The 24992-nt window shown below is 37.8% G+C and overlaps 1 protein-coding gene across 1 annotated transcript in view; it reads right to left on the reverse strand.

The window, feature by feature from the left end:
* LOC150085839 (DDB1- and CUL4-associated factor 5) overlaps positions 1-24992 on the reverse strand; it is a 227776-nt gene that overhangs the window by 176018 nt on the left and 26766 nt on the right. The gene's annotated exons all lie outside the window — the stretch shown is intronic.

Consider the following 24992-nt stretch of genomic DNA (forward strand, 5'->3'; position numbering starts at 1 on the left):
ACTGATAATCTGGAGCATAGGGTGTGAATTTTGTTTGTTTCTTTTTTTTTTTTTTTTTTACTTCAAATGTAACAGTTTTATTTTATAAAGCTATTGTGTTCTATCATTGTTTTATTTGATATATAAATATAAATTACAGTTTGATTATTAGGAGAGGTATATTTATTTTTTACCAAACTCTAACCTGAATGAAATCATTAGTTTTATTTGTGGGGGGGAAGAGTAAGGAATTGTACAAATTCATTTATCATTTTGAGGGGGCCACAAAATTCTATCATTTAAGAGGTTTGGAATACAGTAAAGTTAGAGGAAGCCCCCCCCCCCCATTTAGGGCATAAGCTTAGTGTACTTCTGAAAGTCTGTTTCTTAAATTCCTGTTTATTTCTGAAAATAGTGCAGGTGCATGCACTTTTTTTCTTTTTTTTTTTTTAAATAAGAGAAAACAAAGAAAAGTTTCCTTCATTAAGTCTTAACATGTGGCACTGATCTTTCTCATAATGAGACTATTATAATTAGTTACCTCAAATGTTATACAATAAATAATAACAAGTAATGCCACACTTCCCTTCGATAAAGTGTTACTTATATGTAGAGTAGCATGAAAGCAACTCAGCTTCACATTAGGGATATCAAAGCTATTAAGATTTTTATCGTTAGCATTAGTAAAGGCACATGATGCAAAAAAATTTTCAGCTGATGCTATATATATGCATCATGCATGATGCATATATATAGCATCAGCTGAAAAAAAATATAATAAAATAAACAACAAACTTCTAATTTCACAGATACACTCACTCCAAATGTTTGGAGCGAGTGTATCCTAAAGGCAAACTTCTGCACATCTATCCTACAACTGTCTTTCCTCAATTTGAATTTATGCTGTCTCAGGTGATTATTCTGAGCAAGAGGAAGGCTACGATCGGCATTGAGCATGCTCAAACCATTCAAGGCTTTATACATATCAATCAGATCACCTCACAGGTGTCTAGTCTCCAGACACTGTAATTTGCAAAATTTAAGCCTTTCTTTGTAAGAGCAACCCTTTGTTCCATTCACTAATCTTGTCGCACTTGCTCCATCAGCTCTACATCCTTCCTAAAATGAGGCCTCCAGACCTGTATACAGTACTCAAGGTATGACATGACCATTTCCTTATACAAGGGGATAATCACCTCCTTTTCCCTGCTAGAAAAATTCCTGTATATCACTGACAAGACACAATGAGCTACTCCTGCAGACTGTCTGCACTGCTCAGAAAACTTCATATCTGCCTGCACAATTACCCCCAGGTTCTTTTCATTCTCTACCACTGTTGGTGTAGTACCACAAAGTCGATACGTTACTCTGGAGTTACTGCTTCCCATACGCAGTACTTTACATTTGTCAATGTTAAACTTCAGTTGCCACCTCTCAGCCCATCTGCTCAACTTTTCTAGACCCTGTTGCAGCAGCATACTGTTATTAACAACCTTCCCAACCTTTGTATCGTCTGCAAACTTGGATAATAAGATTGATATACCATCATCAATATCATTAACAAATACAGAAAACAATAATGGACTCAACACTGAACCCTGAGGGACCTCCACTAATAACATTAGTCCACGATGAGCAGTGTCCATTGATTACCACTCTCTGTCGTCTCCCACTCAACCATCCCTTTATCCATAGCAGTTGCCTCCAATGCACACTGCTCCAATTTGTGCACCAGTCTTACATGTGCAACAGTATCAAAACCCTTTCTAAGATTGAAATATATGATATCAAAGTTATACCCTGCATCCAGTTCCTTTGTGACCATATCATAGTATCCAATCAAACTGGTCAGACAAGACTTCGCCTTAACAAAACCATGCTGTGTCCAAGCTATAACTGAAGCCTTGTCTAGATGACCCTGCAGTGCCTCCATTAATTTCCCTGGAACAGAAGTTAAACTAACAGGTCTGTAATTACTTGTTATTATTATTATAATTATCCATATGGTGCAAGGAAGCCTGAGGCTTTGCTGCACCAGCCAAAAAACAATTTCTGAGTTATGAGAGAGAGAGAGAGTGTGTGTGTGTTATGGGCGTTTAACGGCACATAAGCTGCTGTGGCTATAATGCACCTATTCACAGGAAAATGCTAAAAACAAAATTTAGGCATAAATAACTAAAATTAAAATTTAGGCATAACCACTTGGTTGTGTTTATAGAGATATTTTAGAATTTATCATATAGTCCAATTATTTTCAGATAAGAGTTCAATTATTTCAGTTCAATTATTTTCATTGGTGTTTGCATCATCTCCAATAATATGTTGTAATGTCATTGGCTCTTGTAGATTTCTCAGGGAATACAGGACAGATGTTCTGTCCTGATGATAGTGAGGGCAGTCAATCAGAATATGTTTGACTGTTAAATTTTCTGAACAGTATGGACACTGAGGAGGATCTTCGCCTCTGAGCAGACAGAGGTGGGTTAGATGTGTGTGTCCGATACATGCCCGAGCAAGTACACTTCTTCTCTTCACACTGTTTTGGTGCTAGAGTGCCAATGCTTTGGATCGTGTTTCAACTGATAGAGTTTATTATTGGTTTGGGTACGCCATAGCTCTTTCCACTGCGCGAGACATGCTGTTTGTATGATGTGACTGTAGTCAGAGGCTGGAACCAGAACGGAGGTTAAATCAAAAATTGATGGATTTTTAGCAGTTTGATCAGCAAGTTCATTCCCCTTTATCCCCGAATGTGCTGGGATCCAGCAAAAGGTCATTGATTGATGACATTCTTCAATTTGTAATAGGAGTCTTCTGATTTGATTTAACATGGGATGAACCTTGTAGGAGGAGTTTTGAATTGCTGTAATTGAGCTGAGAGAGTCAGTATGTATACAACATATTTTAGGGATGGGTAGAGATTCAGGTTGTCTAAAGCTAATTTTATTGCATGAAGTTCTGCAAAGAAGCTGCTATACTCAGGTGGAAGTGCAGCCGAAATGATAGTAGAGGGAAATTCTGCCACTGCCCCAACAGCTGAATGTGATTTGGAGCCATCAGTATTTATTGGTAAAAAATCAGCGTATTTCTGAATATGGATTGCATGGAGTTGTTTTACATTGAGTGTCGGTAGATGATTCTTTTCCCACTTATGAAGATAAGTATTGAAAGATAACTGAGGAGGGGGAGTCCAAGGCAGTTGGGAGTAATTCATTAATTGTTGCCTGTTGAAAATAGGAACATTCCAACTCTGCATTAATTCAATAAGGCATAGACCTGCCAGTCTTATTTTACTGGGTTTATTTCTATAGAGGTTTTGTAGTGGTGGATTAAAGAGGTATGGCTCAATAGGATGCTGACAAAAACTTTGTAACTGCATACTTAAGAAGTAGTGTTTTTCTGCGGAGGCAAAGAGGGGGCTCATGAGCTTCAATATATAAACTATGGGTAGGAGATGTCCTGAGAGCACCAAGGGGCAATCCTCAATGCACTATGCTGTATAGGTTCCAGCCAGCGGAGTGTACTCTTTTGGGCAGAATCACAGATTGGAGCACCATATTCCAAACGAGATCTGATCAATGCTCTATATAGGAGCAGCAAAGATGCACAGTCTGCTCCCCAAGACAGAGCGCAGATAAAGCTTTTAGTATACAGTCAGTCCTCGTATAACACGTGTTTACACTACACAAATTCGATCATACACGATTTATAAATAGGGGAACGATATCTTGTATAACACGAATCGAATTCGCTTATGCACGATTCGCCTTTGTGTTTACAAGAAATGGCAGTCGAACGCAGGATCACCCCAACCGAACGCAACACGATAGGAATGAAGAGAAAATTCTGAAAATGTATTTATGTTTTTTAAATCAGTGAAGGGGAAACACATTTCAATATTATAACGTAAAAACCAACACAATTCCAGCTATCGGTATAATCACAAATGCAATTAGATCGAGTTTACTACCAGTTTATAACAGATTCCACTGGCAGAAACGCAACTGGAAATTGTTTTTATTGTTTTATGGTAGTAACCCCCAGAAATGTGCTTTAGTAAAATGTGAGGTATTAATAATGTATCTCTGCCTTTATGGTGTTGTTTATTCAGTTGCTACACGTGCGCAGCTTTGTTTATGTGTATCAAGCTTGCCTCTTCATTTTGTAATTGTGCTTTATTCCCTAAAAACGAGTAAAATTCTTAAAAGGTGTGAACAGGAAGCGTCCTGGTGAAGACACTACAGATTCAGAGAGAAAAAGAAAAGCAATATCGATAAACAGAGGCGGACTGGATCAAAAATTCTTACCCGGGAAAATTTGTAGTGCCCTCATACTAGCGTTTATGGCCAAAATCACATCGGCCTCCAGCCCACCGGGGTTTCCCCCGGTAAGGCTTATGGCCAGTCTGCCTCTGTCGATAGAGAAAAAATATGAAATTGTGAAACGCTTTGAGCGAAATGAAAGACCATGTGATATTGCACATGCTACAGGCCTAAATGAGGCAATGCCGAGAATTACAAAGAATGCAGAGAAAAAAAACTTTCATAGCAGGAACAACTCAGAGTGTAATTAAAATCCATTAGATTAAGACAAAGAATTAGAAGAGATGGAACAGCTGTCATCTGTTTGGATAGAAAATCAAACAAAAAACAAGTTTGCTTACGATAGAAGCAAAAGCAGTAGCAATATTTTATTACGATTATTTATTGTGTTTGGTAATGTTTTAGTTACAAATGTGTGTGTTCAATCTTGGGTGGTCGGCACCTAACCCTATTTTTCTCATAGGGCCTGTTGTTTATATTGCACGATTTTGCACTGCACGAGGGTTTCTAGGAACACAACTATCGGGCTATATGAGGACTGACTGTATTCAGCTTTCTGAGGCAGGTAGTACGCACAAATTTAATGTGCTCAAAGAAATTTAACTTCCTTTCAAGGATTAATTCCAAGAATTTGACGTTGTCAGTTACTGGAATGGTAGAGTTTGATATCTGAAGTTCAGAATCTGTACGTAATTTTCGATGATTGCAAAAGTGAATTGCAATGGTTTTCTGCTGTAACAGACGATAGCCATTGCACACTGCCCACCTTTGGACTTTATTCAGGGATATCTGTAATTGCCTATCAATGGATCTCACGTTCTGAGAACGTCAAGAAATAGAGAGATCGTCAGCATAGAGGTAGGTCTGAACAGTATTTAGAAGTTCTTTTGTGATGGAATCGATTCTAAGGGCAAAAAGGTTTGCACTCAATACAGACCCCAGTGGTACTCCTTCTTAATGTAAAAATGTCATAGGAAGTAAGTTGTGGTATCGAATTTGGAACGAACAGTGCTGGAGGAAGTTCCTGATGAAGTTCCCTCGTAGACCAAGAGCATGTAAGTCACTGAGAATGCCATGACGCCAGGTAGTGTCAAATGCCTTCTCTACCTGGCATTTGACACTACCTGGCGTCATGGCAGGTAGTGTTAAATGCCTTCTCTATGTCAATGGAAACCATAACAAGGTGTTCATTTTTTACAAAGGCATTACGAATTGCAGACTCAGCTTTGATCATGAGATCTAAGAAGATCCTCCTTTGTGAATTGGGGTCACATTTGCACATCTCCAGTCCATGGGTACCTTACCTGAGTCCAAGGAAGCTCTCATAATTATGGCTAAGGGTTCGCTTACTTCCTTTGCTGCCTCCTTTAATATAACTGGATAGATCCCATCCACCCCAGATGCCTTTCTTATGTTTATCTTCAACAATTTCTCCTCCACTTTGCTCTCAGTTATTACAAAATCATCTAGCTACTGCCAGAGTTCAATTCACCTCTGCCATTTCCCTCCCTGAATAACACCTCATGTGTGGATGTAGATGCAAAATACACATTTAGTTTTTTAGCTACCTGAACAGGATCATCAACAGTTGAACCACTGATATCAATGGTTGACTGGAATTTGGGGGCTGGTTACTCACACACTAGCAAGGCTTTTTTGGATTTATTGGATGATTGTTTTCTACATCAGCATGTTTGGGAGGCAACTAGAGGGAGTAATACTCTTGATTTGATTATCAATAGTGATTCTTCATGCATTAAGAATCTGCAGATAAGGGAACCACTAGGCGGCAGTGATCACAGTGTGCTGAAGTGGGATTAACTCAAAGAGGTAACTACCATCAGGGGTAAAGAGAAGGGTTTTTGCTTTCGTAAAGGCGACTACGATGGTCTGAGACAGTATTTAAATTCTATACAGTGGGACCAACTGATGATGTTACCAACAGCAAATTCAAAATGAGAAGCATTCAAAGAACTTATCTTGGAAACTACTAGGCTTTACATACCAACTAAGAAATATTGTTCAAGGTTTAGGCCTAAATGGGTGTCAGATGAACTAATGAGACATATAGCAGAGAAAAAAATGCAAGGGATACATATAAATTAATGGGTGACATGGAAGCCTATGATAGATATAAGCTAGTCTGTAACCAATACACAAAGGAGATTAGGCAGGTAAAGGCAGATTATGAGAAATCCTTGGCAAAGGATGCAAAGAAAAACAGAAAAGAGTTCTTTACCTCTATAAACTGTAGAAGGATTGTTTGTTTGTTTCGGAATTTATTGGGCGCATCGGCAACTATGGCCATAGTGCGCCACTGTAGAAGGAAAGGGATGAATCAGATTGGTCAACTGGATATTGATGGTTTAACAGTTGAGGATCCTGCTCAGGTGGCTAACAAACTAAATGAGTATTTTGCATCTACATTCACACATGAGGAGTTATTTAGGAAGGGGAATGCCAGAGGTGAAGTAAACTCTGGCAGTGAGCTAGATGATATTGTAATAACTGAGAGCAAAGTGGAGGAGAAACTGTTGACGATAAACATAAGAAAGGTACCTGGGGTGGATGGGATCTATCCAGTTATATTAAAGGAGGCAGCAAAGGAAGTAATCAAACCCTTAGCCATAATCATGAGAGCTTCTTTGGACTCAGGGGAGGTACCCATAGACTGGAGATGTGCAAATGTGACCCCAATTCAAAAAGGAGGATCAAAGGCTGACAAAAGTAATAAGAGACCTGTGAGTTTAACTTCTGGTCCAGGTTATTTGTTATTTGGTTTTTTTTTTTAGGAGCATTAGCAACTAACGCCATATTGCTCCAGGATATGCGGTGGTCATTCCCTGACCATTCCGCATCCTCCGTATTTGGTGGTGACGGGCTCAAACCCTGGTCTAATCAAGAAGCATGTGCTACGCATCGCTGCTCCTTCCCACCTGGCTACAGAGGCGCCTCTGTTCCAGGAAAATTAAAAAGAGGCACTGGTTAAAGAGGCACTGCAGCATCATCTAGACAAGACTTCAGTTATAGCTCGGACACAGCATGGTTTTGTTAAGGGGAAGTCTTGCCTGACCAATTTGATTGGATACTATGATGCATTCACAAAAGAACTGGATGCAGGGAATAACTTTGATATTATATATTTGGATCTTAGAAAGGCTTTTAATACTGTTGCACATGGAAGACTGCTGCACAAATTGGAGCAGTGTGGCATTGGAGGCAAATTGCTGCTATGGATAAAGGGGTGGTTGAGGGGGGAGAAGACTGAGAGTGGTAATCAATGGACACTGCTCATCGTGGACTAATGTTATTAGTGGAGTCCCTCAGGGTTCAGTGTTGGGTCCATTATTGTTTTCTGTATTTATAAATGATACTGATGATGGTATATCGAGCTTAATGTCCAAGTTTGCAGACGATACAAAGGTTGGCAGGGTTGTTAAGGACACTACTGACACTATGCTGCTGCAACAGTATCTGGAAAGATCGTGCAGATGGGCTGAGAGGTGACAAATGTAAAGTACTACATATGGGAAACAGTAACCCCAGAACAATGTATGTGGTACTAAACTGACAGTGGTAGAGAATGAAAAGGACCTGAGGGTAATTGTGCAGGCAGATATGAAGTTCTCTGAGCAGTGCAGATGGGCTGCAAGAGTAGCTCATGGTGTCTTGCCAATGATATACAGGAATTTTTAAAGCAGGGATAAGGAGGTGATTATTCCCTTGTATAAGGCAATGGTCAGGCCACACCTTGAGTACTGTATACAGGTCTGGAGGCCTCATTTCAAGAAGGATGTAGAGCTGTTGGAACGAATACAGAGAAGGACAAGATTAGTGAATGGAACAAAGGGTTGCTCTTACGAAGAAAGGCTTAAGTTTTGCAAATTACAGTGTCTGGAGACTAGGCACCAGCGAGGTGATCTGATAGAGGTGTATAAAGCCTTGAATGGTTTGAGCATGCTTAATGCCGATGGGATTCTTCCTCTTGTTCAGAATAATCACCTGAGAGGTCATAAATTCAAATTGTGGAAAGACAGATGTAGGATAGATGTGCGGAAATTTGCCTTTAACCAGCGGGTGGTTGGTTGGTGGAACAGACTTCCATCCCTTGTTGTAGAAGTTGATAGCCTAAATAAATTTAAGGCTCAGCTGGACAGGTATTTCGAACGAACAGAGGGGTGAAATGGGAGTGGCTTTTTTTTTTTTTTTTTTTTTTGGCTGATACTGCATAAGTTTGCTTTCTTGTACATATGCCTCTACTAATGCTAATGCTAATATCCAGTGGACCAATCTGATTCATTCCCTTCCTTCTTAAGTTTACATAAGTAAACAACTCTTTGCTGTTTTTCTTTGCATCCTTTGCCAAAGATTTCTCATAATCTGCCTTTGCTGGCTTAACCTCCTTTGTGACTTGGTTACAGACCAGCTTATATCTATCATAGGCTTCCGTGTCAGCCATTAATTTATATGTATCCCATGCATTTTTCTTCTCTACCACATGTCTCATTAGTTTATCTGACATCCATTTATTCCTCAACCCTGAACAGTATTTCTTAGTTTGTATGAAAAGCCTAGTAGCTTCCAAGATTAATTCTTTGAATGCTTCTCACTTTGAATTTGCTGTTGGTAACATCAGTCCCACCGTATAGAATTTAAATACTGTCTCAGACCTCTGTAGTCACCTTTACGAAAGCAAAAACCCTTCCCTTTACTTCTAATGGTAGTTATCTCTCTGAGTAAATCCCACTTCAGCACACTGTGATCACTGCCACCTAGTGGTTCCTTTATCTGCAAATTCTTAATGCATGAAGAATGACTACTGATAATCACATCAAGAGTATTACTCCATCTAGTTGCCTCCCGAACATTCTGCTGTAGAAAGCAATCATCCAATAAATCCACAAAAGCCTTGCTAGCGTGTGAGTGACCAACCCACAAATTCCAGTCAATATCTGGGAAATTAAAATCCCCCATTATATGACTCTGATTTACTGGCCCACTCTATTTCCCTGCACAGTTGTTTATTATACTCATCAGTCATTAGGCCTAGAACACACTCCTACTACTCTCAATTTTGATTTCCCAGTGCTCATATCACACCAAACTGACTCGACACTGCACTGTCCAGCCATGTCGACTGGCTGTACTTCCTTGGATTTTGTTTTTCTTAGCAAATACATAACCCGTCCTCCCTTCCTATCCTGTACACATTGTACTCCCCAAATTCCATTTCTGCATTCCTTATATCTGTGTGACACCACGTCTCTGATATCACAACAATATCTGCCTTTGATGTTTTGACCAACACCTCAAATTTATCAAATTTATTTACCAAAGATGTGCAGAAATTTATCTTTAGCCAAAGGATGGTTGACTGTTGGAACAAAGTACCATCTGTAGTTGCTGAAGTGGATAGTTATGAAAAAATTCAAGGAAGAACTAGACAAACTACTGAAGGGGATAGAAGGTGTGTGACAGGTTTTTTTTTTTTTTTGGCTTATGCTGTTATAAGCTTAGATAAAATGGGTTTTTATCCATGTGGATGAAAAACTGCCTGACTTTAATAATTATTTTCTTCTGAGTTGATGGAAGAAACACCAGCTATATTGTCAAATAACCTTTGTCAGCAGCTTATTAATTCAGCCATAATCAGAAGAAAGCCAAAAAATGTCTTTGTCTCTCTCTCCCCAGTCGAGATTGATTCAATCCTGTAATTTTTGTTTGTTTGTTATTTGGTTTTTAGGAGCATTAGCAACTAAAGCCATATTGCTCCGGGAATATGCGGTGGCCATATTCGACGGGCTCGAACCCTGGTCTAATCAAGAAGCGTGTGCTACGCACTGCTGCTCCTTCCTACCTGGCTACGGAGACACCCTGTAATTTTTGAATTTAGTTCATTAAAAGCTGTAGGTTAAGCTGTCAGTGAGCATGTTAACAGATGTCTGTCTCTCACAAGCGAAGTGCCAATAAACACCAAAATGGATGTGTTGTGTAAGTCAAAATTGGCACAATATTGACACAATTATACTTCCCTTTGGGAACATGAAGGGAAGCAATTCGACCCCAAGGGCTCACATCTGGTGAGTATGGGCTTGGCACCTCCCAGGGTCGTAAGTTGGATATCATCATCTTTCTCTTGGTGACTCTCTCTCTCAGGGTAATGCATGAATATAGCTAATAATAACTGATGCAACTCACTACTCCAGACACAGACAGAGAGAGAGAAGAGCTTCACAAGGAGAGTAGGATGGATCATTGATCTGTACAATGCCATGATTTGTCAGAAATGACTTCACAAGTGTGAAATGGGCAGGGGTATTGTCATGCAACAAGAACCAGCTACCTTTCTCTCAAAATTGTGGCCTCACCTGGGAAATGAACGTCAATAACCATTGAAGCACCTGTACATAGAATGCAGCACTGACTCAATCCTCTTCAGGTACAAATATGATACGTAGAACACTTCCATATAATGCTCTCCAGAAATTAAAACTGTATAAATGAAGATCGATGTAATAAAGCATCATATGTTCAAGAGTGTAAGTATTCTATATAATATTGGTGTAAATACACCATAGAAAACTCTTAAACGAGAAAACTACGTTTGTAGTTTTCTCGTTTAAGAGTTATAAAATTATGCCCCTTCAAACTACAAACGTAGTTTTCACCAATTATTATATAGAAATTAAAACGAAAACAATTTTTTTTAAAAAATCGAAAATCTTACATTACAGTAAGAAATAATTAACAATAATTAAAAATCAAATGAACACAATTAAAAATCAAATGAACACAATTAAAAATCAAATGAACACAATTAAAAATAAAGTCAAAAATTAATTTAACAAAAAAAATTGCAAAACAATTTTCTGTTCAACATATGGGACAGAAATAAAGTATTTTTTGATATTACTATTGTTGGTTGGTGTATTTTTTTGTATTCTATCCTTAGCTTGTAATTCTGTCTATTGTAGCAAGTGGGTAACACAGTGGCACAAACAACTTAACAGATTCTTTAAAGATACCGAATTTAAAATTGTAGCCAGGCTAATACAGAAATTACACACTATACTAAACAATCGCTCAGTCCTTTCCTCGTTCACAACACAAATAAATGACCTGGTATACATTTCTTGCAGTGATTGCGACTCGTCTTATAAGGGTTCTATGCGGTTTCCTCTGAATTTTCGTGTTAATCAACGTGCAGCCTCAGTTCGTGCTTCTCTTTCAGCAGAGTCAGAATTAGCCTTTCATGCCGTCAATGAAAAATATACTTTTTTATTTAATGAGACCAGAATACTTAGTGTCCAATGTAATTATACAAGACTATTAATTGCAGAAACCGTCGAAATTAAATTACATGAGAATTCTGTTAATGTTTGCTGGCCATATCTAATCTCCGACTCATGGTCCTTTATACGCATGCGCAAAGACAAATAATCCCTATTTAAATAAATAAATCTTTATTGTGAAGTAGAGTTACAGCACAATATCCCATCACGGCGACGAGCGCCAGGGGTTCACATATAGATAAGATAAGTACGGCATACAAATACAAAAGGCTACAAAATACAGCGAACATACAAAAAGGCTACAAAATACCGATCACAATTGCAACAGAAATACAAATACAGCATAAAAACACAGAGCTAGACACAAATACAGCATAAAAACACAGAGCTAGACACAAATACAGAAATAAATACATAAGAAATACAAATAAATAAATATCAAGGTTCAAGGGCTTTGATAAAGTTGTGTCTGTCCTTCTTGTTACTTATTATGCTGTCGATGTCAGCGTCCACACAGTTGAGTGCGGGGAGCATCTGCTTGGGAAGAAATCTCTCAGTGAGTACAAGCCTGTTGTGGTGAGCCACGAGTGCTGGTACCGACCTTAGGCTTGGCTGTGGAATCCTCCAAGAGCAAGTGTTCCAAATATTTGGAGATGATATCTGGCCTGTGATGAGTTTGGCTGTGAAGACCAGCCTCTTTTCCACGATCAGGAACTTCATCCTTGGGATGTCGAGTGCTTGTGCAATCGTGGTGGTTGTGGTAGCGGGAGGTAGCCGAAGCTTGTTATTGGCCCATTTCAGTAGCCAGTATTCAGCAGTGTACACCCGCTTGAGGTTTGTAGGTGCAGCAGAGGCCCATACTTCTGCACCATAGAGAATGGCGGGGTAGACGGTGGAGGTGATGAACCTTTTAACAGTGACAGGATGTCAGACGTGTAGCAGCTGCTGCTTTGAGATCCACTGTAGACGAGAAAACCTGGTACTGATTTTGTCAATCTGGTTGACAAAGGACATCTTTTGGTCAAACAGAACGCCAAGGTCTGTGTGTGAGGGTACGTTTGGTATTCGTACCCCTGTGAGTCACTATTTAAGTTCCGTGCTCACCCCTATTCGGTAATTTTCATTCCTGTGATAATGACATACGGTCTAAAAGCATTGGCAGCTTGAGGAAGGAAAATCATTTTGCAATTTTTTTCGTTAAATTGATTTTTGACTATTTTTAATTGCATTAAATTGATTTTTAATTGCATTAAATTGATTTTTAATTATTGTTAATTATTTCTTACTGTAATGTAAGAGTTTCGATTTTTTTTTTTTTTTTTAATTGTTTTCATTTTAATTTCCGGAGAGTATTATAAGGAACTAAACTATATATCATATCGAGGTAAACTTCTCTTATTCGTTTACAAATATTGATATCAACATCGTATTGAGCATTATAGTTCTGGTTCATACTATTAATATGTTTATGAAATTATACCTTTCGAATGTTGTAATTTGTGCATTTTTTTTGCATGTTTCATTTATTATTTCAAAGGACTCAGTTTACACACACAGGCAAAAAGACACCAGACAAAAAAAAAATTGTCAATTAGTTATATGCCCAAAATACTACAATTTTTTGTGGTTTTTTTAGGCCATATAATACAATGAACACTATCCTCAACATTTGTTTGCTTACAATACTGAAATTAGAGCATAAGGTTAACTACAATTTTTCTATTTACAAATATATCAGCAGTAACTGAAGAAGCAAAGGCTTCCATCATGAAAGATAAGCAAAGAAAAGATGTTAATAAACACCAAAAATGAATGATAGTATTTGGCAGGTCTAAAAGACATTCTGTTAAAAAAAAAGTAGATAAATTTGCTGGTTTTCAAAAGCAACAATAACAGTTGTGAAACCTCCAGATCAAATGCATACGGTGTATCCTCCACCAGATATTAAAAGAATCAGCGCAATGTACATTAAAAAATTGTACATATTAGAATGAGGTATACACAGCATACTGATTTAAAGTTTCATCTGTTAAAATGATTCACAATTACTTGTTTGTGATTTGGATACACATATTTGAATTTCTGCAATCTATTCTTATAGAAGGTGAATGACAATACGGACTTAATCAGAATGATGATCCAAACTTAATCATTTAATCATGAGGGACAAGGTCCAATTTCATTTGAATGGATATGTAAATAAACAAAATTTGATATTGGGCATCAGAAAATCCGCATCACCTTCATGAGCAAACACTTCGCAGCCAAAAAATTACCATTTTGTGTGGGGTGTGTGCTTTCAGTATCATCAGACCATACATTTATGAAAATGTTAATGGTTCAAATATTGCAGTAACTTCAGCCCAATAATGTAAACATGCTGCAAGAATTTGTAAAAAAAATTCTTCACCAAAAAGGAGTCAACTTACAAATATTTGGGTTCAACAGGACGGTGCTATAGCTTACCAAAGGACTTTTTCCATGGACACTTTAAAAGAAATGCTTCCAAATCACATTAAGTCTCATTTTGGTAACATAAATTTAGTCACCACAATCACCAAACGGCGAAGGTAAAGAAAGCCAACAGGAGAAGAACAACGGCAAACTTTGGGACAAACTTACCAGACAAACTCGTTTCCCGCTGCCACAGTTTCTCCCTGCATTCTCACTTAACAGATGGTGCATGTTACTGGTAGTGGCAGTAGAAGTTGATAATGATGTTGATTAGTTTTTTCTCATTATTAAAATCAGATTATTGGAGTTCATGAATGTAATGCCTTCATGGCTGAAATTTACTTACGGATACACCCTCTAGACTGCCTCAGTCTTAGGGTGTTTATCCGCCCTTCCCGCTGTTTTAAAATAGGAAAACGACTTATACAGATGCCAAGTGTTATCGGTAGTGGCAATAGAAGTTTTCTTATTTTAAAACAGCGGGAAGTGCGGGATAAACACCCTAAGACTGAGGCAGTCTGGAGGGTGTACTTGTAAGTAAATTTCAGCCCACTCCTGAATTCCAATAATCTGCTTTTAATAATGAGAAAAAACTAATCAATACATCGTTATCGACTTCTGCTGCCACTACCGAAAACATGCGCCATCTGTTTACCGAGAATGCAGGGAGAAACTGCGGTAGTGGTAAATGAGTTTGTCCGGTAAGTTTGTTCCAAAGTTTTCTATGGTTCTCATGTTGGCTTTCTTTACCTTAGCCCACCAGACTTATCTGTTTGTGATTTCTTTTTATGGGGTTTCTTAAAATCCTAAGTCGATCCATGGACACTTGAGTGACTGAAACAAAACATTTGTGATGAAATTGAAAGAATACTGCCTGAAATTACACAGAGCAATGGATAATGTCAGAATAGAGTATCGTGTTTGCAATGGTGGTAGACATTTAAGTGACAATTTTTCAACACTGAGGAGAGTAACATAAATGCTTTGAAGTATATTATTAAACTATAATAACAATAAATTTCTTTTCCAATTTGCATAGTAATAATTTCATTTTTAAAATGGGTAGTTGTTTCTGCTCAACCCTGTATTTACGTAATCCGAAGGAAGCAATTTACTGTTATGGCCTCACAAAATGACATGTTATTGCATAATAAAAGTTTGTCTTTTGATAGCCTAGTTCATACCAAATGGATCCAAGTCCTGCTATTTATAATAGCATATGTATACTATACCAAAAAACTGCAAGAAGCGAGTGGTGATTTTTATTCCTGTTTATTTCAAATTCATTAATGTATTTCTCATTAAATCTATAGCGCACACTATCAAGATCATTTTTGAATATAATCCCAAAACTTGAGTATTGTATATAAAAATGTCTCCAATCCGTAAATTCCCTGCAGATTATATAAGTGCAAATGGTTTTCTATTCACGAGGGTAGTTCAAAAGTGAAATGGGTAATTAAATATGCATAAGTTCAACTTCTGGGTGAGGGAAAATAATAGGGTCAACAGTCAAAGAAGTGAGGCAAATCATCTGATTAGATATTATTAGGTCATCACAATGGAACTGGATGCAAAGAATAAAGACATATATTTAAATTTCAGTAAAGTCTTTGTTATCGTATTACATGAAAGACTGTTGTATAAATTTACACAATTTGGTATTAGAGTCATAAGTGGTAAGATATAAGACTGGTAAAAAATGACCTCTGCACTTCACTAATATGATGAATTGGCTACCACTGAAGTTAGAATCCTTTTTATTTTCAATAATTATTAATGTGACTAATGTAGAAATTTGATGTTTGCTAATAAAACAAGGGTGGGTAGGGTGATTATTGATGGTAATCAGGGCATGCTACTGCAAGGTAGAGAAAACCAAACAGATAGGATGAAAAGTGGCAAATAGAGGTTCAAAAAGGTATTGCAGAAACCTCGAATACCACATCATTTCAATAGTACAGCACTAAACTCAAGGAAAAAAGATCTAGGGGTAACTGTACAGTCCAACATGAAGTTCTCTGTACAGTGACAAAAGGATGCTGGTACAGCTCATATAGTTCTGTCAATGATATATAGGAACTTTGATAGCAGGATCAAAGAGGCGATTATCCCACTGTATGAAGCAATGTTTAGGAATCTAGCATACAAGTTTGGAAACCATAATTTAGTAAGGACGTAGTGTATAGTGTTGATTGTCAAGCAGCACTGGTGGTTCCTTCCCCCCCACCCCCAACTCAGCACTTTTAGTAAAGACAATAGATCTGTTGAAAACAGCACAGAGAAAGGCGACAAAGATTAGATTATGGCAGTGGTGTCCAACCTACAGCCCAGACACGGCCCGCAAATAATTTTTATATGGCCCACACGGAAGGTGGACTAAAATAGCATTTTAGAGTCACGCCACTGCATGTACATGCATGCAAGCGCCGAGCTCAACTGTATTAAACATGCACCTGCAGCTCAGTGCAGTCATACGAGTATGCATGCTAAATGCAGTTATGTATGTATCAATCTTTTTATATTATGAAATTCTACTAACACAAAATCAACAAAATTCATCTATTGGAAGCCACACTGGAAATGAAAAAAAAAAAAAAAACTGATGTAAAACTGATAACACTACAATGCACATTTGATTAAAAAAAAAAAAAAAAGTTTGTTTATTGTAATTTTTTTTAGGAAACAATATCAGTACATCACGTTTTCTGGGTGTATATTTGATCTCCCAATGAAATACCAAGAAAATATATTTATTGTTAGTTTGGTTATAAACTTCGAAAAATGGTGTGCAAAAGAATAAAAAATCATCTGCTGTGAATAATAGATTATTTTTTGTAATGTATATTGTTACAAAAATTACAATATTTTATAACAATATATTTGTATTGTTAAAAAAATTGCAATATTTTGTAACAATACAGAGAATTCTAAAACTACAACTAACGGATTGTTCACAAAATATTGTTATTATTTGTATTGTTACAAAATATTTCAATATATCCTTGGAGTGCATTTGATGTTATCACAAAGGGAGAAATTCGGTTTTAGTACAAGCCAAAAAAAAATTCATCGTCCAGGGTCATATACTGTTTGAAGTGTGCATTTCCTGTTTTGAGCTGAAATAAAAAGATATACCCTATTGAAAAACTGATTTACTCTCACTCTCTCTTTTGGTTTTACTATAACTTGAGAAGAGATTGTTTCCCCACAACGAATACTATCCAGATCACAAGCCATTACTGCTCCATTCTGTCTTCTAAATTGCATTGCTTGAGATGATCCCCTTCGGAAATATTGGTAAATACTTGCATCTGTTAGAAGCAGAAAACAGTTTATATTCCCCCACCGTAATGAATTATCTTTGGTAACATAAAGGGTAACATCCTGTTTGATTTTACCGCAAGGGACTTCTCAGAATAAAACACCTATCATTACTATCTTCACTGCAGTTGACATTATTTCCAGGTGTAATACTGAAAAACGATAAGTTTTTGCTTATTATTTACATAATTGTTATTTTATATTGTACTTAATACGTTGTCTTATAGTTCTAATTACGCTGGTTATTTTTATTTTTATTTGTATAAACAGTTTTTGTAGATATACGTAATACTTTATAAAACCGTTATTTCATTTGAATATTGCAGGCATTGTTTTGTATATAGTGATCGGGAATTCAAATTTTTAATTGAGGTAGTTAGGTAGCTCTAACGTATAATTATAGAAACAGTAATACGCTTCACTGTTTCTATTAGATAGCGTAGTATTGACATTTAATTTAATTTAATTTAATTTATTGATCTTATTAATTTAAAATACCATGCCCCAAACTAGAGCAGCAAAGCAACGGGCACAAAGTGGCAGGAGTGCTGTGACTCGGGGGAGAACTGAGGGGGGCGATTCTCCAACGCATCACAGCCTTAAAAAATGTGCAACTTGTGAAATGTTTGCCGAACTATCTGGAATGGAACATGATATTGGCATGGGGGATGTCTTTGTGTGTGCGCGATGTAAGGAGTGTAAGGAAATCAGGCGACAACTCAGCGTTGTTCTGGGCCTATATGAGAGTTTGAAGGACAGGGTGGATGCCCTCGAAAGATCTAAATTGAGGGGCCCATCAGGCTCTCAGCTGCCCACATCAACGGCAGAGCTTGCACTTGGTCATCACGCAACACAGCGGCAACCCCCCAGACAGATTGCGCTGGTCCCAAAGGAACTAGTAGTTGTTGGTGACTCTATTGTCAGGGAAACGGGAAACATCCTTTGTAGAAAGGATAGATGGAACAGGACCAGGGTATGTCTGCCAGGAGCAAAGGTTGATGACGTTGTAGAGCAGATATCATCTTTTAAGGGCACAAAAGGTGATATAGTTGTACACGTTGGCACTAATGATATTAAGAGTAGGAGACCAGCAGAATTACTTAACAAGTACAGGTCACTGATGAAAAAAAGCCGTGAATTAGGATTGAATTTGAAAGTGTCTGCAATTCTGCCCAGACACGATAGGAGGGAGTATATGATGAGAGCCTTGTCGATCAATTCGGCCCTAGAAAGATTGTGCAAGGCTCAAGGGGTAGAATTTTTTTCAGCCTGGACTGTACTTGTTAACAGGAGAGATTGCTTCTACAGGGATGGGATACACTTAAATAGAAAGGGTGCAAGAATATTTGCTGATGCTATCGAGGCAGTGTTAGGTGGGTCGGAAAACTGATAGCTTGGGGGGGGGATACAAGGACTAATAGTTTAACAGTAGCCGTAGGCAGAGGTGAAGGTGATTCTTGCACAACTTCTATTAGAATAAGTAGCGACCTGGAGCGAGAGGTGTTGGGGGTTTCAGGGACGGATGTCAGTCATTATGAAACAGGTGGGTATATGGGATGTGTTAGAGTGGCTGGGAATAGGAATAGGTGCATGTATACTTGCATGTATACCAATGCTAGAAGTATAGTAAATAAATTTGATGAATTTGAAGTGTTGGTCAAGACATCAAAGGCAGATATTGTTGGGATATCAGAGACGTGGTGTCACACAGATATAAGGAATGCCGAACTGGAATTTGGGGAGTACAATGTGTACAGAAAGGATAGACAGGATAGGAAGGGAGGAGGTGTTATGCTGTTAATAAAGAAAAACATAAAATCAAAAGAAGTGCGTCCAGTTGATATAGATGAACAGTGCACTGTTGAGTCAGTTTGGTGTGACATAAGCACTAAAAAAGCAAAAATTAGAGTAGGAGTGTGTTATAGGCCTAATGACTCGAATGAGTACAATGAACAATTGTACATTTAAGGTATGTTCGTGTCAGACGGCACCTGGGATTTCTCCCATCTCCGCGTGTATTTCGCTGTATCGAGGACAGTACACTGTCAAGCCAGAGACTTGAAAATGTGTGGGTCGTGTCTGTGCAGTGTGATATGTTCTGCTGAACAATTGTACAGAGAAATAGAGTGGGCTAGTAATTCGGAATGTCTTATAATGGGGGATTTTAACTTCCCAGATATTGACTGGAACTTGTGGGTTGGGCACTCACACACTAGTCAGACTTTTGTGGATTTATTGGATGATTGTTTTCTGCAGCAGCATGTTCGAGAGGCAACCAGAGAAAGTAATACTCTTGATCTGGTTATCAGCAGTGATCATTCATTAGCATTAGCATTAGTAGAGGCATTTGATGCAAGAAAGCAAGCTTATGCAGCATCAGCCAAAAAAAAAAAAAAAAAAAAGAAACCACTTCCACTTCAATCCTCTGTTCGTTCAAAATACCTGTCCAGCTGAGCCTTAAACTTATTTAGGCTATCAACTTCTACGACAAGGGATGGAAGTCTGTTCCACCTACCAACCACCCGCTGGCTAAAGGCAAATTTCCGCACATCTATCCTACATTTGTCTTTCCTCAATTTGAACTTATGCCCTCTCAGGTGATTATTCTGAGCAAGAGGAAGAATCCCATCAGCATTGAGCATGCTCAAACCATTCAAGGCTTTGTACACCTCTATCAGATCACCTCGCTGGTGCCTAGTCTCCAGACACTGTAATTCGCAAAACTTAAGCCTTTCTTCGTAAGAGCACCCCTTTGTTCCATTCACTAATCTTGTTGCTCTTCTCTGTACTCGTTCCAGCAGCTCTACATCCTTCTTGAAATGAGGCCTCCAGGTATACAGTACTCTAGGTGTGGCCTGACCATTGCCTTATACAAGGGAATAATCACCTCCTTATCCCTGCTAGAAAAATTCCTATATATCATTGACAATACACCGTGAGTTACTCTTGCAGCCCATCTGCACTGCTCAGAGAACTTCATATCTGCCTGCACAACCATCCCCAGGTCCCTTTCATTCTCTACCACTGTCAGTGTAGTACCACAGAGTTGATACGTTGCTCTGGGGTTGCTGTTTCCCAAGTGTAGTACTTTACATTTGTCAATGTTAAACTTCATTTGCCACTTCTCAGCCCATCTGCTCAACCTTTCCAGACCCTGTTGCAGCAACATAATGTCAGTAGTGTCCATGACAACCCTGCCTACCTTTGTATCGTCTGCAAACTTTGACATTAAGCTTGATATACCATCATCATGTATTAGGAATTTGCAGATAAAAGAACCACTAGGTGGCAGTGATCACAATGTACTGACGTGGGATTTACTTAAAGATTTAATTACCATCAGGGGTAAAGGAAAGGGTTTTTGCTTCCGTAAAGGCGAGTACAGTGGTCTCCGACAGTTTTTAAATTCTGTACAGTGGGATCAACTGACGATGTTCCCAACAGTAAATTCTAAGTGGGAAGCATTCAAGGAATTAATCGTGGAGGCTACTAAAAGTTTCATACCTATTAAGAAATATTGTTCAAGGTTTAGGCCTAAATGGTTGTCAAATGAACTAATGAGACTCGTAACACAGAAGAAAAATGCATGGGATGCATATAAATTATCACGCGACTCAGAAGCCTATGGCAGATATAAGTTAATCTGTAATCAGGTCACAAAGGAGGTTCGGCAGGCGAAGGCAGATTACGAGAAATCCTTGGCAAAAGACGCTAAGAAAAACAGCAAGGATTTCTTTACTTATATAAACTCTAAAAGGAAGGGGATGAATATGATTGGTCCACTTGACATCGATGGTTCGACTGTTGATGATACTGCTCAGATAGCAAACAAACTGAATGAGTATTTTGCATCTACATTCACACATGAGGAGTTATTAAGGTTTGAAAATGGCAGAAGGTTATCAAATTGTAGCAGGGTGCTTAATGATCTTGTAATAACTGAGAGCAAAGTGGAAGAGAAATTGTTGAAGTTAAACGTAAGAAAAGCACCTGGGGTGGATGGGATCTATCCAGTTATATTAAAGGAGGCGGCAAAGCAACTAAGCAAACCCTTAGCCATAATTATGAGAGCATCCTTGGACTCAGGGGAGGTTCCCACGGACTGGAGATGTGCAAATGTATCCCCAATTCACAAAGGGGGATCGAAGGGTGACACGAGTAATTACAGACCAGTTAGTTTAACTTCTGTTCCGGGTAAAATAATGGAGTCGCTGGTTAAAGATGCATTGCAGGATCATCTAGACAAGACTGCAGCAATAATTCAGACACAGCATGGGTTTGTTAAGGGAAAGTCTTGTCTGACAAATTCGATAGGATATTATGATGTGGTTACAAAGGAACTGGATGCAAAAAAATAATTTTGATATCATATATTTGGATTTCACGAAAGCTTTTGACACTGTTGCGCATGGAAGACTATTGTACAAATTGGAGCAGAATGGTATTAAGGGTAAGTTGCTACAATGGATAAAAGGATGGTTAAGTGGGAGAAGGCAGAGGGTGGTAATCAATGGGTGCTGCTCTTCTTGGACTAATGTTATTAGTGGAGTTCCACAGGGTTCGGTGTTAGGTCCACTGTTGTTTTGTATATTTATCAATGATATTGATGAAGGTATATCAGGCTTAATGTCGAAGTTTGCAGATGATACAAAGGTTGGCAGGGTTGTTAATGACAGTAATGGCAGTGTGCTACTGCAACAGGATCTAGATAATTTGGGCAGATGGGCTAAGAAGTGGCAACTGAAGTTTAACCTTGACAAATGCAAAGTACTGCATATGGGTAGAAGTAACCCCAGAGAAACGTACCAACTGTGTGGTACTACACTTAAGGTGGTAGAAAATGAAAAAGACCTGGGAGTAATTGTGCAGTCAGATATCAAGTTCTCTGAGCAATGTAGACAGGCTGCCAGGGCAGGTCATGGGGTTGTGTCAATGATATATAGGAATTTTGCTAGCAGGGAAAAGCAGGTGATTGTCCCTCTGTATAAGGCAATGGTCAGGCCACGCCTTGAGTACTGTGTACAGGTCTGGAGGCCTCATTTTAGGAAGGATGTAGATTTACTTGAGCCTGTACAGAGAAGGGCAACAAGATTGGTGAGGGGAATGAAGGGATCCTCTTGCCAAGAGAGGCTTAAGTTCTGCAAATTGCAGTGGCTGGAGACTAGGCACCTGCGCGGTGATCTGATTGAGGTATATAAGGCCTTGAATGGGTTGAGCACGCTGAATTCTGATGGGATCCTTCCACTTGTTCAGATTACGAACCTAAGGGGACATAAATTCAAATTAAGAAAAGACAGATGTAGAATAGATGTGCGGAAATTTGCCTTTAGCCAGCGAGTGGTTAATTGCTGGAACAAACTTCCATCTGTCGTTGTGGAAGTTAATAGGTTGAATAAATTTAAGGAGGAACTGGACAGGCATTTGGAGGGAATGGTGTGATTTTTTTTTTTTTTTTTTTTTTTGGCTGATGCTGCATAAGCTCATACATTTGCTTTCTTGCATCACATGCCACTACTACTACTACAAGTACTTTCCATCCCATCCATTTGAAGCAGTAAACATTCCCCACTACCCACATTACAGGATTACTTTATGCACAATAAAGGATTACCACTGGTTAATTTTACGAATGTTCATGCAAAGTTGCTTCGACACCAGTTTTCGAAGTTTATTACAAAGCTATCTATTGATAGCTGCTTTATAAATTTCGCAGTCACATTTGACTTTACCAAACATGTACCTGTAGCCCAGTGCCGCCATATGAGTATGTATGCTAAAGCAGTTATGTATGTATCACTCTTTTCATGTTATGAAATTCTATTATTTTGATATTACTTGTTCATTTTATTGAATTATTATTAATTTGTACTGAATTCAAAAATCGTCCTTAAAAATGTCCCAAAAGAGGAAAGTTGATTTGGAGTGTCGTGTTTTTAATCAAAGGTGGACTGAAGACAATTTCCTCATTGAGTATGATGAAAAAGCAGTGCGTTTGGTGTGTAAAGAGACTGTGACAGTTTTAAAAGAATATAATTTAAAACGACACAATGATTCCAAGCATAAATCTTATGATAAATATAAAGGAGGGTTGCAAAATGAATTAAGAAAACAACAAAACACACTGAAAACTTATCAGTCAAAAAATTTCTGTTGTAAGTGCCAGTTATCAAGTTGCACTTTTGATCACTTTTGAAATTAAACCAGTCAGTGATAGTGAATTTGTTAAACAGTGTTTATTAAAAGTCGTGGAAGAAATTTGTCCGCCGAAACGAACAGTGATACAAGACATTAGTTTGTCTCGACAAACAATTATGCGAAGAATAGAAGATATTGGAAAGAATTTGTTCGAATAACTTTTGGAAACTATAAAACAAATGGAATATTTTAGTGTGGCACTGGATGACAGTACTGATGTAAATGACACAGACTTATCTTCATACATGGAATTAATGCTAATTTTGTACCAGTTGAGGATTTAGCTGAGCTACAGAGTATGCATGAAACAACTACAGGTGAAAATCTTTTTGAAAATTTTTGCCAATCTATTGAAAAGTTAGAATTACATATTAAAAATCTGGTAGGAGTCACAACTCACAGTGCAAAAAATACGACTGGTAAAAACATTTGGCTTATGGATTGAATAACCAAGAAAATTATAGACATTGGAGCTGAACCTCTGATTGGAATTCACTGCATTATGCATCAAGAAGTTCTCTGTGGGAAAATATTAGATCTCCAACACATTATGAATGCGCCTATTTCAACTGTAAATTTTATAAGATCACATGGCCTTAATCACTGTATGTTTCAACCGTTTCTTTCAGAAATTGAAGCTGAATACAAAGATGTAATTTTACATAGTTCAGTGAGACGGCTTAGTCGTGGAAAAGCATTATATCGTTTCTTTAAACTGCGATTTGAAATCGATATTTTTATGACAGAAAAAGGAAAACCAATAAAACAACTATCATTTATGGAGTGGCTGTTTGATCGTGCAATTCTTACAGACATTTCTAGTCATTTAAATGCTTTTAATTTAAAACTACAAGGGAAAGGAAAATTTAAATGCTTTTAATTTAAAACTACAAGGGAAAGGAAAATTTAAACGCTTTTAATTTAAATGCTTTTAAATGCTACAAGTTTTAATAACTACATTTAAATGCTTTTAATTCAAAACTACAAGGGAAAGGAAAATGACCTCTGCTCTTCACAAACTAATATAATGAGTTGGCTACCACTGAAGTTAGAATCCTTTTTATTTTCAATAATTATTAATGTGACTAATGTAGAAATTTCATGTTTGCTAATAAAACAAGGGTGGATAGGGTGATTATTGATGGTAATCAGGGCATGCTACTGCAAGATAGAGAAAACCAAACAGATAGGATGAAAAGTGGCAAATAGAGGTTCAACACTTCTATTCATTATTATTATTTGTTGTTATTTATTATTTGAATTTATTGAATGTTGTACCGAGCTAAAAAAAAAAAAACACATTTCTAAAGAATCGTTGCCTCTCATTATTAAAATTACTTTTTGACGAGTTTGAAAGTCGATTTGCTGATATAAGATCCCATGAAAAAGACATAAGCTTGTTTGAGAATCCATTTACTTCTATGGC

Source organism: Mastigoproctus giganteus, chromosome 5 (genome assembly GCF_048544385.1).
Source record: "Mastigoproctus giganteus isolate SK-2022 chromosome 5, ASM4854438v1, whole genome shotgun sequence".
NCBI lineage: Eukaryota > Metazoa > Arthropoda > Arachnida > Uropygi > Thelyphonidae > Mastigoproctus > Mastigoproctus giganteus.